A 6553-nucleotide genomic window follows, 5' to 3' on the forward strand; every position below is an offset into this window, starting at 1 on the left:
CCTCTCCTGAAGCAGCCAGACAGCTCTGAGTAGCTGCCAGCACACTGCCTACCTGGCCTAGACTTCCAGGCATTTCTCCCATTGCCGTTTTGTCTCAATTCAGCCTAAGAGGTGACACGTCTTTCCACCTCTGTCTGGAAGCCTTGTGGGGCCCATAGCATGGATGATCTTGAATTTGGAGGGTTTAATTTAGGTGGAGTAAATCGTTCAAAAGAAACAAGCCAAACGAAAAAGAGGGATGATGGGATAGATACCTTATTGTCTATATAGACCTATATACTATTGCATAATAATATGTAATAATATATGCTGCATAATTATATATATATGCAATTGGATTGATAAATCTTTATGTACAGGAGGAGAGCAAAAGCTACAGCTTTGAGGGGTTTAAGATTTAATTCATCATGATAACCTATGTGGCAAAGCACCACTGCACTCTCAAACTGCAGTTTAGAACCTAGAGTCCTTCCAATCTTGCTCTTGCCCAGCCACCTGGTCTTGAGTTTCACGGCATACTAGCCAACACCCAGATGTTCAGACACATGGAGGCTGTTCCTGGCACTTCTGAGCCAAGCCTTCCTTTGCCTGAATTGCAGTTCTCCCCCGGAGTAGCTTGTGGAGTTAGCTCAGACCCCACATCTTCCCTTCTTTTCTAAGCCTCTCATTACAATTAAACTTTCCTTTCTCCATACAGCGTAGTTTATGCTTCCAATACAGCAATTAGGATGCTTTGTCTCTTTAGAGAGTTACTGTGTCTGTATCACCTCTCCTGGACCGCAAGCCCCCGGGGGTGCCGACATCCTATCCTGTTCAGCCTGGGATTTTCCATCACACCTAGCGTAGTGCTTTGCTTATAATTAGTACCAACATTTATTACACTCATTAATAAACCTGTCAATTATATTTTATAAAAATTTCATCTGATAGTATTCTTCAGAAGAGGAAGAACTTAAAAAGGGATTCGTTGATTTTAGAGCATCAATTTCTCCAGCTTGAAGACTGACAGGGTGAGAAAAAGGGGTGCAACTAGGAAAGAAGGCCTCCTGGCGTGTCCCTTAGAGGCCTCTTGATTGATCAACGGGGTTTGAGTGACTTGCTCCTGGTCTAAGACCTGGCTTTATGCCTTGTGGGCACAGAAACGGGATTCTTAGTGTATTGAACTTGAGACTTCCAGCCAGAATGCTGAGTTGTTAGCTGTTAGTGGAATATAAAGGAAACAATTACTGTGAAAATACAATTGCTGAGGGTACCCAACATTCTAGCCATCACATTTTTTCCCTGGGGACAGATCCTGAGAAGGCCATTTTATGCAGAAGTCTGCTCCATAAAAGGGGGGGAGGGAGTGAGTTATGAGACCTCAAGGTTGCTGGCATCTAGCTGTCCATCACTGACACCATGGGGTCATATCTGCCACCAGGAGCATGTAGCTGGGTCTATGGACCAGGTCATTCTGGTTTCTGGGTGGTGTTTGGATCCATGATGAGTTGACATACGGACAATCATATTCCCAAATGCAGCCTCCAACTAATAACAGAATCATTGCTTTTTATACTTATTTTCAGGTGGGTAAAAAATTTTAAAACCTGGTTTTTATGACAGGCAGATATATTTCAGTTATGTAAGCTCTTTTCTTTGCCAAAGGCAACTAGAGTCCCAGAAAGGGAAGATGAAATTACTGGAATATGAAGGATAGAAGAAATTGGCTTTATTAGTACTGAACTTAAGAGGTACTTGACTTATTTATCTTGTGGTCTAAAGATTGATTTTTCCCGTGGTCCTAGGAAGGACACAAAATTCATAACTCTGCTAGTCTTTCCTTAAATCCCTGTTGTTGGGAAAATTAAACTTTCAAAGATGCCAGCAACCTGAAGACTCAGGGCTTTGCCATTGGCAGAATTCATCTTTCTCCTGAAAGCTTAACATCAGAACTCCAGATAAGCCTTCCCAGATGTTGCGCACACCAAAGCATTCCTGTTTAGAGATTTCCACATTTACTGTCTTTTCTACCACGTTCTCACTTGCCAGTCTGCTCTCTCCATTCTCTATATGGCAGAACTTAGGAAAATTGATGAAGTAGGCCTAGTGCCAGTACTAAACGATTGAATAAAGGTACGCCTTTAGGGACGCCTGGGTGGCTCAGCAGTCTTGTCTTCAGCTCACAGCATGATCCTGGAGTCCCAGATCGAGTCCCGGATCCGGGTCCCTGCATGGAGCCTGCTTCTCCCTCTACCTGTGTCTCTGCCTCTCTGTGTCTCTCATGAATAAATAAATAAAATCTTAAAAAAAAAAGTATGCGTTTAACCTTGTATCTCCTTTTCTTTGTCATTTTTTTCCTCTTAAGGGGCCGTTTTCTGTGCAGTCTCAAGTCTTTACCATTCCTTCTCTTCCTCAAGGCCTCTCCTTACAATGCATCACACTATTATCAAGGGGGGCTGGCTCTGGAGTGACTAACTTGATAGTCTATAATTAGCATGTATATGGGAAACTCTTATTGACCTAAAGATTTGCCGTCTAGCTGTTTTTGAAAAACAAAGCAAAACTGAAGGATTTTTGGAGATGTCTGGCTTTTCCAAAAAAATAAATCTCTAATTGGGATGTGTGTGTGTGTGTGAAATTTAAGCATGCTGGGAGATATTTCTGAATATGGGTATAATGAGTATTTTGTCTTTTGCTTGCATAGAGTCCAGGTGAGATGAGTGGGGTGCCTAGGACACAAAATTTAAGGAGGGACTCTCTCAAAAGAGACCCTCATGAACCAGAAAATGAGTGTCTTCCTTAAAGACACTTAAAGCCCCTTGGTGCTTCATTGACTTCCTCTTGCCCTGGCCTTGAAGAATCCATTTCTCTACCTGCTAATCATAGCTTCATTTTCACCCTTGCACATCTGAGTCCCTGTGGTCCAGGTGGAAAGCGACAGCACCAGCGGGGAGTAGGGGAGGAAATGTTGGTTTCAGGCATAGATACATGATTTAGGCCTGGCCAATCAAAGAGCACAGCCTCCTCCACAGTGATTGGTCCGCTGATAACATGTGACCTAAGCTGGGCACATAGGTGTCATCCCTGGAACAGCCCAGAAGGAACCGTGCTCTCTTTACAGTGAGTTGTTGGGCTGCTAGACGGTAAACCTACATCATTGTGAGCAGACAGCCTGAGAAAGAAGCCAGTCAAAGCAAAGCAGAGTGAAAAAGTGAGAAGGGACAGATTTCTGAAGTTATTGGAACTCTACACCTGAAGAGTGTTGTGCACTGAAGGATTTTGAGTTGCATATGTCAATAATTGTGTGTGTATTATTTGTACAGTCCTGCCTAATGAAGTGGGTCTGGGTGGGGTGAGCAGGGCACCTACTCAGTCTCTCTTCTCCCATCAGACTGCTTACTAAGGAGACGCCATCACACTGCTCAGTCAAAATGAGGATAGCATTTGTCGTTTGGGGAAAAAAAAAACCCTCTCACTTTCTGAATTTTCTTGTAGCAGTTTTGGGACTTGAGTGAATAATCTCTGTGGCTGAAGTTTCTCAGCTACTTCTCGGTCTATGTGGAAATTATTTCTTGTCCCAGCCAACTTCTTTTTCTACTTCTTTCCTACTCTACTGGGAGGTGGGCGGATAGAACCATCTTCTCTCCCCGCCACAAACTGTGAAACTGCAAAGGGTTAAAACAGGCTGGTGACCTGAATTTACTATATCGATCTCTAGGATGCCTGCCAATAAAGAACAGGAATCAAAACCAAACATTTTGCCACCCACCTGTTACCCAAAAAAGCACTGATGGGAAAAATATGCCAGACGCTGACACTACTGGAGACTGGGCAAGGCAATGTCAGGAATGACAATAAAGAATTTAAAAATAAAACATGCCCTAAAGACCCTGATTCTGTCATAGAAATTCAAGAGAGGTAAAAGTGGAAGAGTTGAGTGTGTGAGGTGAGTGAATAATAATACTTTAAAAAGTCACTAACTACAGGTATAAGGCAGCTACTTCTGGGAATTGGCTATGGGGAAGGAATCCCTATCCTCTTTACCTGTGTCTCTGACTCTCTGAGTATCAAAGTCTATGGTGATTTGGCAGGGCTATGAACTGACCATCCTGAAGAGAAATCTGGATGTGGCCCAGGCCAGACCTGCTGATCTCAGGGAAGGTCACTTGGCCGTGATATCATTAAAGAACAAGATTTTCAGGGTTGTCTGGGTGGCTCAGTGGGCTGAGCGTCCAACTCTTGATTTTGGCTCTGGTCATGATCTCAGGATCACGCAGGCCTGCATACTTTTGACAGTCTATAGAGATCAATTACTTAATAAGTTATTTTTCTTCCTTGAGATTTCCTTAAAAACGACTATAAAACTTTATCATGTTGGTAAAGAAATGCCAAATATAGGTGATTTATTTTATGTTTCTAGATTATTTGCCAAACAATTGATTTCACTACTGTAGATTATTTTCAGTCCTGTAAAACTTCATTTTAAAGGATTCATTAAAATATTTGAAAAATTGATGCACAGGTGCAAAATTCAAGATATGAAGGCCGTACCTTAGAAAGCATTTTCCCCCAGATATTGAGTTCTCCTGCCTGGAGGCAATGCTGTTGATGATTTATTGGATTTCTCTCACAGACAGGCTATGCATATAAAACATATCTATTTAGTCTTAAAAAAATCCAAGTGGCAGCCTACTAGTCACATTCTCTGCCTTGGTGTTTTCACTTAACAATGCAACTTAGAGAACATTCAGAAAGAGCAGTCAAGGCAGGCTGATTTGAATTTATGCCCAAGCATGCCCAGCTCCCTTTACCTTGTTGCCCCTTTCTCTGCTTTGTTTCCATAGCTCCTGTTACTTCCTATTGCACTGTAATTGAATGATTTATTGTGTTTATTGTTTGTCTTTCCTCCTGGATTGCAGGAGCCACAGAGATAAAGAATTGTTGTGTCATTTGTGGTCTGCTGTATATGTAACACCTAGAATGGTGATTGACACATAGCAGGGTCTCAATAAATATTCAGTGAATGAATGAATGAATGAATGAGTGAATGGAGTGTTTCAAAGGAAAACTGATACACTGGTGGAAACCCATAGAGAAACAAGTAGAAATTTAAGATCTTCGAAACCATTCATGTAAAAACTGTATTGATGTGATTAAGCCCACTCTTCCGCAGTGGAAGTGGAAAGCTCAAGTAACTGCCTCTGCTGATTGCCAAACATTTTTGTGCTAAAATCATTCAAAAAGGCCAGTGCCTCTGGCTACTTATCTCTTGTTATTCCCAGGGTTCTGCCTTTTTTCCCCCCAGACTTCTTTTTCAGCTCTAACCTTTTCGTTTAATTACTTCTCTCCCAGCTCCATATCTCCTACGCCCGCAGTAGCATTTTGTGAAAATGTAATGGAGTTCCTGGGTCTTCTTTCTGAAAGTGTCTTTGTAGTGAGATATCTCATGAAGTGCCAGCAGTTAGGACTTGTAAACAGGCAGTGGGAGGATGTCCAGCCAGCATTCCTTTTAGAAAAGGGAGGAGAGCCTACCCTCTTCACTTTTGGGGATGGTACAGGAGGCATTGAAAGAGTTTGGATTCGTCAGAACTGTCACCTGTGTTTTTATGTAATGATTGCAGGGAAAAGGGATGTGGGACAGATGCTTTCAAATGGCATAAGTAAAAAAAATATTTGGAATCATTAAAAAAAAAAAAGGAGGTGGGGAAAACAAAATAAATGTCTTATTTTCCTGGCCCCTTTAGGTAGATACCCTGGAGGGGCTAGTGGCTATTTGGAATATTCTTAATTTTTGCTTTCTTGCATTTTGTAAAGCCGTGATTACATAATGGATTGATACACGAGGAAGGCCACATGGGAAAGAATACTTGGCGGTAGTGGAGGGTAGGTTATAATTTTATATGTCATTCAAATGTGAATTACTTAAAACCCTAGACCAGAACTATTTTAACTTTAAACTTAAATCTAAGGTCATTCATAATTTAATGGCTATTACTTAAGAAGAAAGCAAGAGACATATTTAATTAAGCTCTAGAAATTTAAATAGAAGTTTGTCAAATCTTGTCAAAACCTATTTGCTAGAAATAAAAGCTTATTTTTTAGAGGGGGACCTCTGTCCATTCTGGTGCCCCTTATCCCCTTCAAAGAGTAAAGCTTCATTTGGCCAAAGGGAAGGAAGGAAGCCAAGTAAATGTCACCTAGGAAACCCAAACAGATTCAGTCAAGTTCATAGACTTCAATTGTAGTGCCATTAAGACCTTCTAGAGAGCGATATGGAGTCCCTTGTCAGGCTGGAGCCTGTGCCAAGCGATGAAGCAAACAGTTAAGGTACTATAGCTAGGAGGTATTCCCAGGACCAGTATCAGCTGACAGCCCAGAACTGATAAGGAGCAGAACCACAGGAGATCTTCTGAGGGGATGGGGGTACCCAACACTGATCAAATCCCTTAAAAAAGGGGAAGATTTGGGCAGCATCTGTCAGACTCTTCAGACCTGACCTCTCTACATCTGACAACTTAAAAAAGGCAACTGCCACCAAAGGCTCTGCCCAATGGGTCTCTGAACAGGACGCAGA

This window comes from Nyctereutes procyonoides, unplaced genomic scaffold, assembly GCF_905146905.1.
Source record: "Nyctereutes procyonoides isolate TBG_1078 unplaced genomic scaffold, NYPRO_anot_genome, whole genome shotgun sequence".
Classification (NCBI taxonomy): domain Eukaryota; kingdom Metazoa; phylum Chordata; class Mammalia; order Carnivora; family Canidae; genus Nyctereutes; species Nyctereutes procyonoides.